The following is an 18,459-nucleotide window of genomic DNA, read 5'->3' on the forward strand; positions in this document are numbered from 1 at the left end:
CGTTTTGGTTATGACGTCAGAAACAGTTTTGGTTGGGGTCGCCAACAAAACGCACTCCTATATAGCTCTATGGGCGAGATCGATCACCCCTGAGAACGAGTTTGGTGCACCCCTTTACCCCCGCGGCCATTTTCTTTTTTGAGCACGGGCAAGGTGTGTTCAGCTCCACGTGTGTGGTGAAAAGGCAGATTTTCTGCGACATTTTACATCGCAAACCGACATCAAAATTCAACTACTTCCACGATGATAACTGCACGGATGTTCATAGAATCTTCTAAACCAGGTAAGTGATTCATGTGTTGATGCAAAATAGGAAATTTGAGGGGGTTTCTTAGACGAGATTGTCTTGGCAATACATACAGTCAAATTTATTATTGTCAGCTAATGATATAACCCAAGACAAATCTAAGAAGTATAGATAGTGTTACAATTTATTCAACCATTGAATTCTCACTCAATACAAGTGAGGAAAATATTGTTGTTGAAACATTTACCCCGCGACATCGATTTTGCTGATGATGAATTCTAACGCTTTGCACTATACGTTTTTTGTTTCTTCAATTCCTTCAATGCAAGGAAGTGGTAAGACTCAGAGTAAAATCACAGGGCGTACATACTTTTCTTTAAATTGTTTTCTTGTGTGTTGGGAATTAGATTTGACGACATGAAGTACTGTACATGTCTAGCCCTGGTAGGACGTCATCAGTCAGTGCCACTGTAAATTTGTTCGCATTGGTACGGGACCTTTATACCCTGGACTCTGTCGCGTTGCCTGCATCGGAGGAGTCCAACCTGGGCATGTACTTGTCATGTATACGTGGAGACAATTTAAAGGCCCCTGAACATGCTGTCCTGAAGTAATTTTCCCAATGCCTTATGCTTTCTATATCCCCTCATTTGTATGGACACTAATTTACATCCATACTCTAAATATAATTTTGTTCTTTTTCAGAGTTCGTGGAATCTGATGTTTCCCTTTCATCAAGTGTATGCTGCCTTTCCCCGCATCTTAGCAGTCTTTCCAGCCTCAACAGCAGTCACTGAGGTACAAAGCCTCAACCATTCTGTAAGGCAACCAAAATGTATCATTTTCTATTACTAGCTGTAGGGCCAGAATAATTTATACCAACACATTTGCCAAAATTTCTCTCATACTTTTTTTTCTCCTAAGACCCACATTATTTATGACTTTTTTTTTGTGGGGCCTCCGAAGAATCAGTTAAATTTCTAATAACAACTTTCATTTAGGTCAGCCCCCTAGGATTTTGAGAGAAAAAAATTAGCTTAATAATAAAGCATTCTATTATATAGCAGTACAGTTTATATGATACATGGTAATTACTCCAAAAATTAATTACCATGAAAACGTTAGAGCACTGGTCATGTTACAAAAATGTTGTTGGAAAAACACCCTTTGAACCAAAATGTAGTTTTAGGGAAAGTGGTAATTCTTTTTCACACCCAAAAATTTGAATCTGAGGAAGGCTTCAGGCATAAAGCCTTTCTCATGCATCTGAAAGCACACAATTTCATGCATGGAATATTGGGTTTTCTTTCATAATTTGTTTTCAACTTTGATGACCATTTATTGAGGCACACCAAATGAGGAGACTGTTGTTTGATAATTACCAAAAGTATCCCCAACCTTAATTATTTTCTAAGGGTTATTTTTAATTAATTCATCAACACCAAGAAGGCATCAAAGTTATAAGCTATTCATAGAACCAATAATTGTCAAAATACTAGGATTCATCAGAAAATAATAAGCAAACCAGACAAGATTGTTTATTTGAATTTTCAAGACTTTATTTGAACAACCTTTAAATGTCTTCCAAAGAAAGAAAACAATAACACTCAATTAGTGCATCCACACTGTTAGACATTACCCCCACCCACCCCAACCTCAAGAACTTGATTATGACTATGCTGTATGTTATGTTTCCTTAATGTTTTAATTAAAACAAATTTTGTTTTTGTGGGTGCTTTGGCACTCCTATTGCTTCCTTACTTTTCATTTTGAGTTGCTTAAATTTATGGTTGGAAATATGCCAGTTGATGTTTAATTTCTTTTTGAAAACCTCATTGAAATTATTTCAAAATGTCTTCTCTTTTTTAATGCACTTGTCAAGTGCCACAATTCAAAAATTGTGTTTGTAAAATCAAATACAGCTTTCAATTCATACTTGTTTTTATTAAAAGTATTGAAAATGTGTAGTTTCAAAATTCCACTTAAACCCCCAAAATATCAGCTGGCAAATGACAACCATAGCTAAGAAATATAAATGATCAACCAAGGAAGAAATGTAACCTGTTTTATCCAAAAGGAGTCCACATGGCTAACAAAAAAACTAGTCTCATGAATTAACTATTTGGTTTCTGCAAACTTGCAAAATATTTTGTGTGTGCTTTTTCTTCATCTTACAAGAACTCAGAATATTTACAGAATCAAAGCGTTTTTTTTCTTTTCAAACAAATCTAATTAAATTTGACTCCTTTATGGTTTACAGGTTGCATTTCTTACTTATAAAGAAGGTACAACATTGGTATTCATATACTGCATATAGAGTGCACAAATTTTGACACAAAAAACTTTATCTCAAACTTGCAGCGTTTTCAAAACAAATTTCTTTATTTATTGTTTAACTCCATCAGTTTTTACATCAAGCGGACATTTAGATGAATGTTTACTTGCATGCTTACCAAAATTGAAGGTAATGCATGTTCACTAAATTCCCGCATTAAACTTATAAGTTCAATTCACAATAGCGTAACTACCAATGTTGTATCTTCTGAAAAGGCCGCATCTTATAGCTTGTTCTGTGACTTTATAATCTCAATCTTGGAAAGTCCACAAAGGGACACAGGGAGTCAAAAATGACAAAGTCCAAAAAAGACTAAGTACAAACAATGGATAGTGTTTTGGTCAAAAAATGACTAAGTCCACAATAGGACACAGAAAGTCAATAATTACTAAGTGTTTTTGTCAAAAAATTACTAAGTCCAAAAAAAGACTAAGTACAAACATCGACTATAAGTTTCTGCTCAAAAGAATTACTAAGTACAAACAATGGCTAGTGTTTTGGTCAAAAAAATGACTAAGTCCACAATAGGACACAGAAAGTCAATAATTACTAAGTGTTTTTGTAAAAAAAATGACTAAGTCCAAAAAAAGACTAAGTACAAACATTGACTATGAGTTTCTGCTCAAAAAATGACAAAGTACAAACAATGGCTAGTGATTTGGTCAAAAAATGACTAAGTCCACAATGGGACTCCATTTTATTGTTATTTAAAGTCACAACAAGCTATAAGACGATACCTTTATTAAGGGGCTGCATTCCATTTTGATGTACCTAGCTATATAATCTAATGGTAATTTGAATTTGACGCCTTGTATAAGTGTCATGTGCAAATTTCTAGTTGATTACATTGTTGGTGTACATTACTATGGGATACAGTCTCTTCTGCACCCCTATAGGGGGTGCACTTGGTTGATCAAGATTTTAATAATAGGGGGGGTAGGGCCAAAGTTTTTACGCAGTTAATTTCGAACCGTACAACGGCACGAGAAATATTTTTGGCTGACTTAGTCTATATAAAAAAGGCATTTTTTAAGGGATTATTTTGATTTTTTTAAACACCACTGAACTGTAGAAGCAGCAGAGTTGCGCAAACGTGTGTGCCAATCGGTGTGGCCAACTACTATCTAGAAAGTGAAGCGACTTCATGATCTAAGTATTAATGGAAGGAAAGCATTTTATTAAGTTAAATCAAGTTAATGTTTCATTGATAGTCTGTTTTACTCAAGTCCTGCTTTACATGATTGACAAACTAAGAAGATTGTTTTTTAAAAGTCCTAAGCCAAAAACAAACTAAAGATTTTTTTTTTTCAAAGTCCAAAACAAAAGTCGGAAAGGATTCTGTTGCCCGTTAAAATGTTTGATGAATCTGTATCAAGTGTACCATCGGACGTCTCCCCCTGTTCGGGCAAACACGTCGCTAAGTTCTTGGAGTAAAGTTTCAAGTTTGAATTTTGGTTGAAGTGTAAAAGGACGCTTCCACTCCGTCACCGATTGAGTCCTGTACCATCAGAATAACGAAGACTTCAACCCAGATGATGATGCGCTGATCAGAGAAACAAGATTCCAACATGGCGGCTGAACTTGAAAAATTTTGTGAATTTTTGTGACAAGCACAAAAAAAACAGGACAGCATACTCAGGAATGTATTGGTTTCACTTGCATTAGAAGTACTACAATTTTTCATAAATTTGTTTCAAATCAATCATAAGTTTTGGATTTGTAAAAACATCGCAACATTTTAACAGTGTGTGTGATTACACGTTCAACTGATGAAAGTCAAATTTCAAAGTCAAAAGTGAGGTTGTACACATTCATCAGATTTGCATCTTCATTGCATTGAGTATCATTGCAGGAGATATTGTAGATGACATTGGGTTTATGGAGGATAACTAGACTGAGAAAAAAAAACTCAACCTATCTCTAAACAAATTCTAAACTCCTAAGTACAACAAACTTTCAAATCCTAAGGAACTACAAATTGCCAATGAAGTCCCAATAAAGTATTGAACATCTAGGATCAACAACTACTCCTACTGATAAACTTAATGTAAACATGCAAACCGACAACTGCATGCTAATGATTTTCGAACCAATTTTAAATTACAATGTTTTTTGCATAAAAATGAGTCCGACGTCGATGTCGGAAAATTGAGGTTTTATCAGTGACGATAAGATCTTAAGTACTACAAAGTTCCAAATCCTACAGAACTACAAATTGCTGATGAAGTCCCAATAAAGTATTGAACATCTAGGATCAACAACTACTCCTACTGATTAACTTCATGTAAATCTGCAAACCAACCACTGCATACTAATGATTTCGTACCAATTATAAACTACAATGTTTTTGCATAAAAATGAGTCTGACGTTGATGTCGGAAAATTAAGGTTTTATCAGTGACGATAAGATCGCTGATAACTTGGTGTATTTTCCATCTAGAAAGACACTTGTGATTCTGCAAACAGTGCATGACTAAAGTAACAAAGTGACGTCTTAGAATACCTATTCCTGCTGTGTCTAAGCAAATTGAGAAATAACTAATTTAGTTATTCGTTTAATAATTCTACACTAATACTGGACTAGTGTTTATGCTTCCTATAAATACCTAGCCATGTGACAAATTGCTATGTCTGTTCTGAGGTCATTTAACTGAACAAGTCTACACTAATACTGCTAATACGCTAATAAGCACCTAGTTTGATCCATTGTACATTTCGCTGTTGTACATGTTGAGACATTCTCATGTTAACCATAAAAGAATTAAAATAATTGATGGACACGGCACAAAATTTGTTTTGTTTCAAAGAGATCTTATAAAATAAAATAAAATACAATTGTTATACTGACAAAAAACTAGTAGGTTGCATTTGTTCCCAACAGTTCTACGGGTTTAATATCTTAAACTTGTCAAAATATTAATGACCAAGTGTCTTTGTCACTTTAACAGCCTAAATAACTAGAGAAACAAGATTCAAACATTGCGGCTGAACAAAGTGCGAGTGTTCGTAAACCGCCTGAGTGTCGTCACCATGTTCAGCTGGAAAAGGGTTAACCAGTTGTAAAAACTGTTCACAATTATCAATAATTAATACCCTGAAGGATTGAAAACACCTACTGCAGCTAAATTACTATGTTTGTGAAAAATGTATACAAATCATGCACACCACAGTGGCAGTTTTTGTTAAAAAAGCAATGTCTATTGGTCAACATCATTTGTAAATCATTTCCTCAACTGATTGTCATTAACATACCTACTGTAGAATCTGTCATAAAGCTGACCACTCAAAACCTACGATGAACAACCAAGTTAATTGGTCACTGAAATAGACCAATAGTTAACGTCATAGACTGAATATTGTCAACCAGTTCAACAGGGGTTTTAACTAAATCTAAAATCTAAACACTATTTTAACTGACGAAGGAGTGTACATACAACCTACTGTGGCTGAGAATTGAACCGGTCACAATTACCTAATGCACAACGGCATCTATCTAAGCGACGATGTTTCTTCTGTAAAGGACCCTGTTAACTTCCTACACAATCCCAATGTCATCTTTGATATCTCCTTTTGATACAGTCAAAACTTCTTAACACAAGTGAAACCAATGTAAAAGCCTGAGTACCTGATTGAAATGTGAATAGCCATGTTCAGAATCTCTTTTCTCCGACCCTCACACCAACATCTGGGTAGAAGTCTCCGTCATCCGTCAAGTTCAGAGGCTCCCTCAGATCAGAAGAGGATGTCCAGTGTAGAGAAGTTGGTCAAAAAGTAGACCCGTTTACACAGGAACAGTATAGAGAGACGGGTACCAACTTAGGATAACAAAATGATCAGGTAAAAAATGTGCAAAAAAGTGCAATGGTCCTCAGTCCTTGACACTATTGATACAGGCCCCCAAATACTTTCTTTCTTAGGTTTCGTTTTTTTGTCGGAGATCGAGAAAGTTTAAATAGTTTGTCAATCATGTAAGGTAGGACACCGGTAAGACAGACTACCAGCGCCACATTAACAAGATTTCACTTAATAAAATGCTTACCCAACCATTAACTCTTGGATCATTAGGTCGTCACACTTTCCAGATAGTAGTTGGCCACACCGACCGGCACACACGTTTGCACAACTCTGCTGCTTCTACAGTTCAGTGGTGCTTTCTATAGCATTTAATGAATGGTAACCAATTAATTTACAACATAACTTTTCAAATTATAAAAACAGCCAAGTACAACATTTACAATCCTTGAGTTGAAATAAAGTTATCTCTGAAATTAGATTTTTTTTTGTATCAGCTGATGCAAAAAAACTCAATAAAATTTACAACTGTTAATTATTACTGTCGCAGCAATGCAAAGAAGAAAAAAAAAAAACATTTTCAAATGAAGTTTGTGACTTTTTCGTAAAAAATATTGTACTTTTTTAATCAATTTTATTTTTAATTTGGACAGGTGTAAATCACACTCATCCAAACATGTCATGCCTAAAATGATTAAATTTGGTTAAATTGATGACGTACTCGTATTTCATTTTGAGTTTGGACAGGTGTGCATCACACTTATCCAAACATGTCGTGCCAAAATAGAATAAATTTAGTTAAAATGATGATGTACTTGTATGTCATGAAGATTGGTCCCAAGAATACAACTTTAGGATGTATTTCGCTTGCATTAATTGTATTGAGTGCAAGTTGTACTTGGCTTCACAATCATCAAAGTAAAAGTATAGAACCAGAGACACTCCCACAATTTGAGTCACAAGCAAATTTTACAGAAAGTTTTGTTTTCCTAAACAGGAAAACAAACATTTCTGTAAAATTTGCTAAGAAAGATATTCCAACTCTGGGAAAAATCTAAAAAAGAAGTGTTTTTTAAGTGAGCAAAACTTTAAAAGTAGTAGGGGAAAAAAAAATTGCCAAGAGAGTTAAAAAAAAAAAAAAAAAAAGAATTTAAAATTCTGTAATTTGGGAAGAAAGTCGAACGTTCTATATGAAAAGTGTACGCATTTTGTATATAAAGTAATGTGAACTCATTTCGTGGGAATGTCTCAATAAAGTGTTAAGATAATTTTATGTAAAATACACAAATATTTTGCAGTTGTGACCCAAATTACCAAAATGGACAAATCTTTTCGCAGTGTCGTATTTCCTGTCCCAAAATTATGTTTAAAGCCAAAATTAAGAATAGCTTTGATTAACAACAATTTATTTTGCGTGTGTGGCCAACACAAAGAATGATAAGCGAAATGTTTCACAAAATGATTTGTCTTCTTCTTTTTGTGAAGTTGGATCACAGATGCAGTCAAATGCACAATCATGAATAAATCCAGGCCTGATACTTCACGGAGGCAACGAAGGCGATCGCCTCGATGCCCCTGGTCATTGCCTTGGTGCCCTGGAAATGATCCAGTACAGATTTACATTTTCCCCATAGGGTGCCCTTTACCAAGGAGAAAATGCTCTGGTGCCCTTGCCTTTTCAAAAAAGAAGCATACAGGCCTGTTAGTCTAAAGAAACAATTCACAACACATGATTCAAGATTTATCATTGCGTTATTGCAACAAATACCCCAGGTGGGAAGGGGGGGGGGGGGGCAGAGGTAAAATGGCAAGTGGCCATTTCTGATATGCAGCCGCAAAGGTTTACAGTAACCTTACCCCACAGAGGAAGGGTCAGAGGTCACACGGCAGGTGGATTAATATTAAGTACCAGTCATTTCCCCAAGGTAGGAAGGGGCAAAGGTCATGTATGTACATATGAACCTCAACATTTAGTTTGCTGCGACACAATCCCTAGCAGAAAGGGATGAAAGTCCTGTGTGATGGTAGTGGCACAACAGTAATCCACTAAACTAAAACTTTACTAAGTTTGATGTGACCCAATCCCTAGCAGAAAGGGATGAAAGTCACGTGTGATGGTAGTGGTACAACAGTAATCCACTAAACTAAAACTTTACAAAGTTTGCTGTGAACCAATCCCTAGCAGAAAGGGATGAAAGTCACGTGTGATGGTAGTGGTACAACAGTAATCCACTAAACAAAAACTTTACTAAGTTTGCTGTGACCCAATCCCTAGCAGAAAGGGATGAAAGTCACGTGTGATGGTAGTGGTACAACAGAAAGCCACTAATGTAAAACGTTACTCAGTTTGCTGCGACACAATCCCAAGCAGAAAGGGATGAAAGTCACGTGTGATGGTAGTGGTACAACAGTAAGCCACTAATGTAAAACGTTACTCAGTTTGCTGCGACACAATCCCTAGCAGAAAGGGATGAAAGTCATACATTTAAACAGGGCAAGTGCACCAAGGTGGTTTTTCTTGGTAAAGGGCACCTCTATGGAACAATTGCAAGAACATTTCAAGGGGCCCCCAGGCAATGACCAGTGGCAATGTTGCCTCCGTAATGCATCAGGCGTGTCGTAGTAACGGTATCGAGGATGACATTTGTGCAATGATCAACTCTCAGGGAAAAGGGAGTTTTAGTCTTGCCATGACCCATAAGTTACAAAGTATGCCATAATCCTAACCAGAGCTAAAAGGCTTTTATCATAAAGATGTGCACTCAAGTTTCTTGTTCGTTCTTTCAAGCGATCAACCCACCCCAGGGGTTAGGGAAGGATCAATCAATAACAACAATTGATGACGGTAAACAATTCAATTTCAGATACTCATTTTTTGAAACAAGCTATAAAGCACGAGTTATCGCAAACTAATGTAAGCAACACTGACAGTTTCAAAACACCTTAACCACAGTTCGGCCATTTTGTCTGGTTCCCGTGTACCGATCAAAACCCGCTCTAAACTCTCAAAGTTTGAAAAAAGGAACCAGACTAAATTTTGTTGTCAAGCCTCATTTTGTTTCTTGAGACAATCCTAATGGCACTGTCAGTGATAAAGGATCCAGATCTTATTTAAGTACCCATACTGGGATGGATGCTCGGCCTCCTCATCAGTAAGACATCTCTCTGGCATCAGGTGGTCGTCGTTGTCATCGTCGTCGTCGTCGGTGGTGATTTCATCTCCTCGTTCAAGTGAGCTCTTGCCTTGAGTTCCTCTCAGTGGTAGACTGATCCGAAGATGTTGATTCTCTTCAGGAGTATTCAATCTCTTGATGCCTGTATAAAATAAAAAAAGAAATAAATAAAAAATTACTTTTACATAAAAAATGAACCTTTGACTATAACCATCCTGGGGTCGATTTCACTTAGAAAGATAGAATAAAACAGTGAAAGTTTCAGCAAAATAGGTTAATTGGTTCTACTTGCCGAGTAAACAGAAAGAAGCAAAACCCTGTCACAGTAGTGATGAATCCATCCGAGGTAAAGATTTCGATACATCAACAAATAATGTTCGCTTTTTTCCGAAACAGTTAAAACAAATTGGCCAGGGATTTCCTTACGGATGCAAACTTTTTATCACTGATTTTTGCTCCTGTTTTCACAGGTAAAATATAAAACCTCTGAAATAAAACGAACCTAATTGTATATCAAAATATTTGGAGGGGTTTATGTTATTTTCCCAAATTTACCAAATGTCAACTTTCAATTTGAAGTGGCGCAATTTTCAATCAAACACGGTTAAAAAATCGGCCAGGGGTTTCCTTACGGGTGGCGAACCCTTTGTCACTGAATTTTTGCTCTTCTGTTTTCAGAGTTAAAAATATAAAAGGAAATATTTGGGGGCTTGTTTTTCAAAACTTATAAATCACCTTATATGAAGTGGCGCATTTTCTCAGTGTAGACCGATCCAAAGATGTTGATTCTCTTCAGGAGTATTCAATCTCTTGATGCCTGTAAATCAAAAAAAAAAATTCAAAAATTACTTTTACCCTAACCATCCTGGGGTCGATTTCACTTAGAAAGAAGAAATAAAACGGTGAAAGTTTCAGCAAAATAGGTTAATTGGTTCTACTTGCTGAGTAAACAGAAAGAAGCAAAACCCCGTCACAGTAGCGATGAATCCATCCGAGGTAAAGATTTCGATACATCAACAAATTATGTTCGCTTTTTTTCCCGAAACAGTTAAAAAAAATTGCCAGGGATTTCCTTATGGACGCGAACTCTTTATCACTGATTTTTGCTCCTGTTTTCACAGGTAAAATATAAACCCTCTGAAATAAAACGAACCTATTTGTATAACAAAATATTTGGAGGGGTTTATGTTATTTTTCAAAATTTACCAAATGTCAACTTTCGATTTGAAGTGGCGCAATTTTCAATCAAACACGGTTAAAAAATCGGCCAGGGGTTTCCTTACGGGTGGCGAACCCTTTGTCACTGAATTTTTGCTCTTCTGTTTTCAGAGTTAAAAATATAAAACTAAATATTTGGGGGCTTGTTTTTCAAAACTTATAAATCACCTTATATGAAGTGGCGAATTTTTCAATGAATAAACAGTCGAAAAATAGGCCTCCTCATCAGTAAGACATCTCTCTGGCATCAGGTGGTCGTCGTTGTCGTTGTTGTCGGTGATGATTTCATCTCCTTGTTCCAGTGAGCTCTTGCCTTGAGTTCCTCTCAGTGTAGACTGATCCGAAGATGTTTATTCTCTTCAGGAGTATTCAATCTCTTGAAGCCTGTAAATAAAAATAAAAACAAATAAAAAATTACTTTTACATAAAAAATGAACCTTTGACTATAACCATCCTGGGGTCGATTTCACTTAGAAAGATGAAATCAAACAGTGAAAGTTTCAGAAAAATAGGTTAATTGGTTCTACTTGCTGTGTAAACAGAAAGAAGCAAAACCCTGTCACAGTAGCGATGAATCCATCCGAGGTAAAGATTTCAATACATCAACAAATAATGTTCGCTTTTTTTCCGAAACAGTTAAAAAAAATTAGCCAGGGATTTCCTTACGGACGCAACCTTTTTATCACTGATTTTTGCTCCTGTTTTCACAGGTAAAATATAAAACCTCTGAAATAAAACGAACCTAATTGTATATCAAAATATTTGGAGGTGTTTATGTTATTTTTTCAAATTTACCAAATGTCAACTTTCAATTTGAAGTGGCGCAATTTTCAATCAAACACGGTTAAAAAATCGGCCAGGGGTTTCCTTACGGGTGGCGAACCCTTTGTCACTGAATTTTTGCTCTTCTATTTTCAGAGTTAAAAATATACAATGAAATATTTGGGGGCTTGTTTTTTTCAAAACATATAAATCACCTTATATGCAGTGGCGCATTTTCTCAGTGTAGACCGATCCAAAGATGTTGATTCTCTTCAGGAGTATTCAATCTCTTGATGCCTGTAAATCAAAACAAAAAAAATCAAAAATTACTTTTACCCTAACCATCCTGGGGTCGATTTCACTTAGAAAGAAGAAATAAAACGGTGAAAGTTTCAGCAAAATAGGTTAATTGGTTCTACTTGCTGAGTAAACAGAAGGAAGCAAAACCCCGTCACAGTAGGGATGAATCCATCCGAGGTAAAGATTTCGATACATCAACAAATTATGTTCGCTTTTTTTCCGAAACAGTTAAAAAAATTGCCAGGGATTTCCTTACGGACGCGAACTCTTTATCACTGATTTTTGCTCCTGTTTTCACAGGTAAAATATAAACACTCAGAAATAAAACGAACCTATTTGTATATCAAAATATTTGGAGGGGTTTATGTTATTTTTCAAAATTTACCAAATGTCAACTTTCGATTTGAAGTGGCGCAATTTTCAATCAAACACGGTTAAAAAATCGGCCAGGGGTTTCCTTACGGGTGGCGAACCCTTTGTCACTGAATTTTTGCTCTTCTGTTTTCAGAGTTAAAAATATAAAACTAAATATTTGGGGGCTTGTTTTTCAAAACTTATAAATCAGCTTATATGAAGTGGCGAATTTTTCAATGAATAAACAGTCGAAAAATAGGCCTCCTCATCAGTAAGACATCTCTCTGGCATCAGGTGGTCGTCGTTGTCGTTGTTGTCGGTGATGATTTCATCTCCTTGTTCCAGTGAGCTCTTGCCTTGAGTTCCTCTCAGTGTAGACTGATCCGAAGATGTTGATTCTCTTCAGGAGTATTCAATCTCTTGAAGCCTGTAAATAAAAATAAAAACAAATAAAAAATTACTTTTACATAAAAAATGAACCTTTGGCTATAACCATCCTGGGGTCGATTTCACTTAGAAAGATGAAATCAAACAGTGAAAGTTTCAGCAAAATAGGTTAATTGGTTCTACTTGCTGTGTAAACAGAAAGAAGCAAAACCCTGTCACAGTAGCGATGAATCCATCCGAGGTAAAGATTTTGATACATCAACAAATAATGTTCGCTTTTTTTCCGAAACAGTTAAAACAAATTAGCCAGGGATTTCCTTATGGACGCGAACTTTTTATCACTGATTTGTGCTCCTGTTTTCACAGGTAAAATATAAAACCTCTGAAATAAAACGAACCTAATTGTATATCAAAATATTTGGAGGGGTTTATGTTATTTTTCCAAATTTACCAAATGTCAACTTTCAATTTGAAGTGGAACAATTTTTAATCAAACACGGTTAAAAAATCGGCCAGGGGTTTCCTTACGGGTGGCGAACCCTTTGTCACTGAATTTTTGCTCTTCTATTTTCAGAGTTAAAAATATACAATGAAATATTTGGGGGCTTGTTTTTTTCAAAACTTATAAATCACCTTATATGCAGTGGCGCATTTTCTCAGTGTAGACCGATCCAAAGATGTTGATTCTCTTCAGGAGTATTCAATCTCTTGATGCCTGTAAATAAAAAAATAAAAAATAAAAAATTACTTTTACCCTAACCATCCTGGGGTCGATTTCACTTAGAAAGATGAAATAAAACAGTGAAAGTTTCAGCAAAATAGGTTAATTGGTTCTACTTGCTGAGAAAACAGAAAGAAGCAAAACCCTGTCACAGTAGTGATGAATCCATCCGAGGTAAAGATTTCGATACATCAACAAATTATGTTCGCTTTTTTTCCAAAACAGTTAAAAAAAATTGGCCAGGGATTTCCTTACAGATGCAAACTCTTTGTCACTGATTTTTGCTCCTCTGTTTTCACAGGTAAAATATAAAACCTCTGAAATAAAACGAACCTATTTGTATATCAAAATATTTGGAGGGGTTTATGTTATTTTTCAAAATTTACCAAATGTCAACTTTAAATTTGAAGTGGCGCAATTTTCATCAAACGCGGTTAAAAAATCGGCCAGGGGTTTCCTTACGGGTGGCGAACCCTTTGTCACTTAATTTTTGCTCTTCTGTTTTCAGAGTTAAAAATATAAAACGACATATTTGGGGGCTTGTTTTTCAAAACTTATAAATCACCTTATATGAAGTGGCGCATTTTTTAATGAATAATCGGCCTCCTCATCAGTAAAACATCTCTCTGGCATCAGGTGGTTGTCGTTGTCGTCGGTGGTGATTTCATCTCCTTGTTCCAGTGAGCTCTTGCCTCGAGTTCCTCTCAGTGTAGACTGATCCAAAGATGTTGATTCTCTTCCGGAGTACTCAATCTCTTGATGCCTGTAAATAAAAATAAATAAAAAAATAAAAAATTACTTCCACATAAAAAATTAACCTTTGAACCATAAGTAACCTGGGGTCAACTTCAAAAAGAGTTAGGACTGGTCCTAACTTAGGACTAGTCCCAAGAGATATTAAAAACATAAAGGAACACGCTGCCTTGGATCGGTTGAGTTGGTCTTTGAAAAGCTTTGCTATAAAATGCATATTGGTAGAAAGATGTTGTAAAAGTAGAACACAATGATCTACACAAATATGCCTCGAAATTGTGTGGTTTCTTTTTACCTTGTCGACTAACATGGCCGGCCAATTATGAGAGTCAAATTTTTTACTCCCATAAATGGCGGACGGTGTTAAAGGCAGTGGACACTATTTGTAATTGTCAAAGACTAGCCTTCACAGATGGTGTATCTCAACATATGCATAAAATAACAAACCTGTGAAAATTTGAGCTCAATCGGTCATCAAAGTTGCAAATAATAATAAAAGAAGAAAACACCTTGTCACACGAAGTTGTGTGCGTTTAGATGGTTGATTTCGAGACCTCAAGTTCTAAACTTGAGGTCTCGAAATCAAATTCGTGGAAAATTACTTCTTTCTCCAAAACTATGGCACTTCAGAGGGAGCTATTTCTCACAATGTTTTATACCATCAACCTCTCCCCATTACTTGTCACCAAGAAAGGTTTTATGCTAATAATTATTACAATAGTGTCCACTGCCTTTAAACATGGACTATAACGGTACTCCTACATTAAAATCACTATCAGAACTTGTTTATGTTGTGTTCAGCTATCAATTCATTGTTGTGGTCATGTTTTTCTCCAAATAATTTTGCTACAATTTGACCGAAAAAATTTGACCTCGATTCTTCGATTTTGAAATTTCCCGCCCTGTACTGGTTCCCGGCTATTAAACCAACACTGAAATCCAAGCGGATTTGTAAACCAGCGGACGTCATGAACGCGGTCAAAAAATGGTGACGTCACACCCATGAAGCAACGAGAGTAAACAAAGATTACGCCATGTTACTCCATGTGTTGTGTATGCGTTTTCATCCACACTACAGGCGTGCGTGTGTGCTACGAAGCTTTTTGTTTCTAGTGTATCAGCTATAAATACTGCCGACTATTTGGTTGTTTGTGGATGCACTAGAAGTTTCAAAGTTTGTGTAAGAAGCCTGGATCGATTCCGAAATTTAAACCTCTAAACATCGAGAGAATTCAGGGGTATCTTCTACCACCAGGCCCCAGCCAGTGCTGCTTGTGCATGCTACGAGTACGACGTTGACGGGGTCCCTCTGCCGTGGCCCTGGTCGCAAGTGGCCGTGGAACAGCAAAAGAATGAAGTGGCATTACAGAAAAGAGAGGGAGAAAAGCCTGGTAAGTACTTGTTAATAATCTTTAAAAATCTACTACTGAGAAACTATCTCCATTATTAATTCAGGCCCAATACATGTACATGTATTTGTAATAAGAAAAATAGTAAACAATCTCTACCCTTTTCATGCAAGGAACAATCATCTTGTTGTCAAATGACACGATGTGCATGCTCTGAATCTGACCCGACTACCATAAAATAGCTACATAGTGTATTGACTCTGTTGAGTGATGAATCCATGTAGCCACCCAAGTGCTTTTGGCATGTTTATGCCCTGGTTTACACTTTCATGCTCAACCATGTGTGAACACTATATTAATCCATTTAAAAAGTTGATTGTTACAGTTAACAGTTTATTGGCCTCGCCGACATGTATTTATATTGGTCTATACTGGATTGCTGGACATTGTTTTTGCCAAAGCTGCCTAAGAATTGTTCGCTTTTTTTTTTAAGGCACAGCTCAAAAATATGTTCAAACTCCCATCCATATAATTGCCCATCCATGGTCATTCAGATTTTTTTCTCTCCTAATTCAGGAATTACCAATTCCAGAGAAGTTTAGTGTGAAGTTTTCCTATAGCTGTGTTTATTGGCTTGGCACGGTTAATTACATGGAGTGTCTACTATATTTGCATTTGTAAAATAAGGCCAGTTCTTTTTCAGCACTAGTTTTTTAATTTATTTATTTATTTTTTGTTTTTATATTTTTTTGTACAGAAATAACTCGCAGCTCTACACTACAATGAGAATGCAGGACGAAGACAATGCAGGACGGAGACATGCTAGCCAGAACTAGAAATGGAGACCTAAGATTCTCAATAGCACTTTAGGTAAGTAGTAGGCCTATGCATGCAAATTTTCAGAGGATCAGATGATTTCTTCATTTTTAGTTTTTCAGCTGCCCCTTTGAAAACTGTTCACGGTGGAGGGGGGGAGGGGATGGGGTGTTGAATCGCAAGAACCCCCCCCCCCACCCGATCTGTACCTAAACAGTTTTGTACTAGGTGTAGATCTGGGGGAGGGGGGTGGTTTGAGGTCATGTTTTCTATCAGACATAAAGAAAACCTGCCCCCTTGGTTTTGTTGCATGTGGACTCCTTTTGTTCTGGTTTTGCGTTAACTTCTGTAAGGTTCTTTTCAAAACTACGCCAACTCAAAGAGAGATTGTCAGTCTGTGGTGTTACGTCAAACCTTCCGAGATTGTATTTCTGCCTTGTAAATTTTCAAGAAATCCCACATAACGATTATTTGGTTTTGTTTTTTATTTTTCATTAAACAGATACGCAAAGAATGCATGCACAATGCACTTGTTCATTGTCAGCATTGCAGGGTGACAAGACATGAAAACAACTCCATCCGCAGCTGATGTGTAACCCCCGTGTCATTGAAATCAACCTTCACCAGCCGGAAAAGGATGCAGCAGCTTTTTTTTTTTGGGGGGGGGGGTGGGGGTTCAAAGGTAGTGGGTTCAACTTGTTTTTTGGGGGGGGGGGTTCCATGGTAGTAGAATCAACTTTGAAGAAAGAATGACCTGTGCCCAGTTTCATGGATCTGTTCACCACCAAATTGTGTGCTATGATCACCGTTCTCTGCTTACGTCCAAAGGCTAAATTTCTGCGCTTACATTTGTAAGCGTAGAATGCCTGGTATAAACCAAGTATGCACCCATGACCCGCAAAAGCCAAAATTTGCTTGTAACCTGTGAAACACGCTTGACGTAAGCACAGAATTTCCTGCTTCCGCAAGTGTCGATTCTTTGTTTACAGTAAGCAGATCCATGAAATGGGGCCCTAGCTTGTACACATTGATGTGGGTTTTTATTTTATTTTTTATATATATTTTTTTTTTTGGGGGGGGGTAACCAGGGTAGTACAATCAACTTTGTTTAAAAACAGAATAACATGGTCTGTACACAATGATTTTATTATATTCTTTTAATGTACAACTTAATTTACAATTTACAAAGAGAACCACAGCTAACTAGGTACATAACATGGCTTAGGTTTTCTTTTTTAGGGGGAGGGGCGTTGACAGGGTTGTATAGTTAACTTTTTTTGATGACGGAATGTTCAGATGATTTCGCTATCACTAGGCAACCTTTTTTCAATTTTGATAATTAAAACTGAAAAATAAACTATTGTCGTTTGCAAATACATGTACATACAGTTTTAGTGTTGTCGTTATTATGGAGGTGTACATGTAGGCTTCTCTTTTTTTGTTTTGTTTTTATATTTCTGCTAACCAAGTTGAATGTTGTTACCATGTTAATCATAGTGTATTGTTGACAACAGGGGACAAGTTTATTGCACATAAGTGCTAAATTAATCAATTTGAACCACACACCTAATTTTATAAGCCAGAGTAATTTACATTTTGTGTCTTTCAGAGGAGTGGGTGGTTCAAATTAAATTAATCAATTTGAACCACCCACCCCTCTGAAAGAAACAAAATGAAATAATATACATGTACATTTATACGTAAATTATTATGGCTTATAAAATTATTTCTCACTCCCTCCGGATCATTATAACTTGGAAAATTGTTACGACTGAAGACAAATAAACCAAAGCAAAGCTGCCTAATCCGTTGGTGGATACGAAAATCCTTCCACTGTACTGTACACTAGGGTTTGGAAATGTCCTTCGTGTTGCTGCCACCAAACATGATGTCAGTGGCAGCAGTTGAACGGCCAAGATAGTCCTAAGCTCACCACTTGCTGATATTCAACATTGCAGTGTTTTCTGTAAAACAAAACAAAAGAATTCATACAAAATTATTAACAAAAGAATTCATACAAAATTATTAACAAAAGAGTTCATACAAAATTATTAACAACAGATTTGTGGTTTGCATGGTGAAGTGTTAATATTTCATGTGTGTACCTGAATGGGCCATATTTTTGACCGCGTGAGGGCGCTCTCAATCACTTCCGGGGGTATATTCATTCATACGCAAAACAGTTTTTAAAGATTGGAACACATTATAACCACAGACATCTAATCCATCACAGACAATAAAACTTTTAAAGG

General features: G+C 36.3%; 1 long non-coding RNA gene across 2 annotated transcripts; it reads left to right on the forward strand.

Moving 5' to 3' along the window:
• The first annotated feature begins 185 nt into the window (after positions 1–185).
• LOC117291820 lies at positions 186–16,862 on the forward strand. Of its 2 annotated transcripts, XR_004519202.1 has the most exons (4): positions 186–283; positions 953–1,066; positions 16,149–16,261; positions 16,710–16,862. It is a non-coding gene; the product is annotated as an uncharacterized LOC117291820 (long non-coding RNA). The 2 variants fall into 2 exon arrangements; XR_004519203.1 differs by lacking the exons at positions 186–283; positions 953–1,066 and adding an exon at positions 15,153–15,433.
• The last annotated feature ends 1,597 nt before the right edge of the window (positions 16,863–18,459 follow it).

Source organism: Asterias rubens, chromosome 6 (genome assembly GCF_902459465.1).
Source record: "Asterias rubens chromosome 6, eAstRub1.3, whole genome shotgun sequence".
In the NCBI taxonomy this organism is placed as follows: domain Eukaryota; kingdom Metazoa; phylum Echinodermata; class Asteroidea; order Forcipulatida; family Asteriidae; genus Asterias; species Asterias rubens.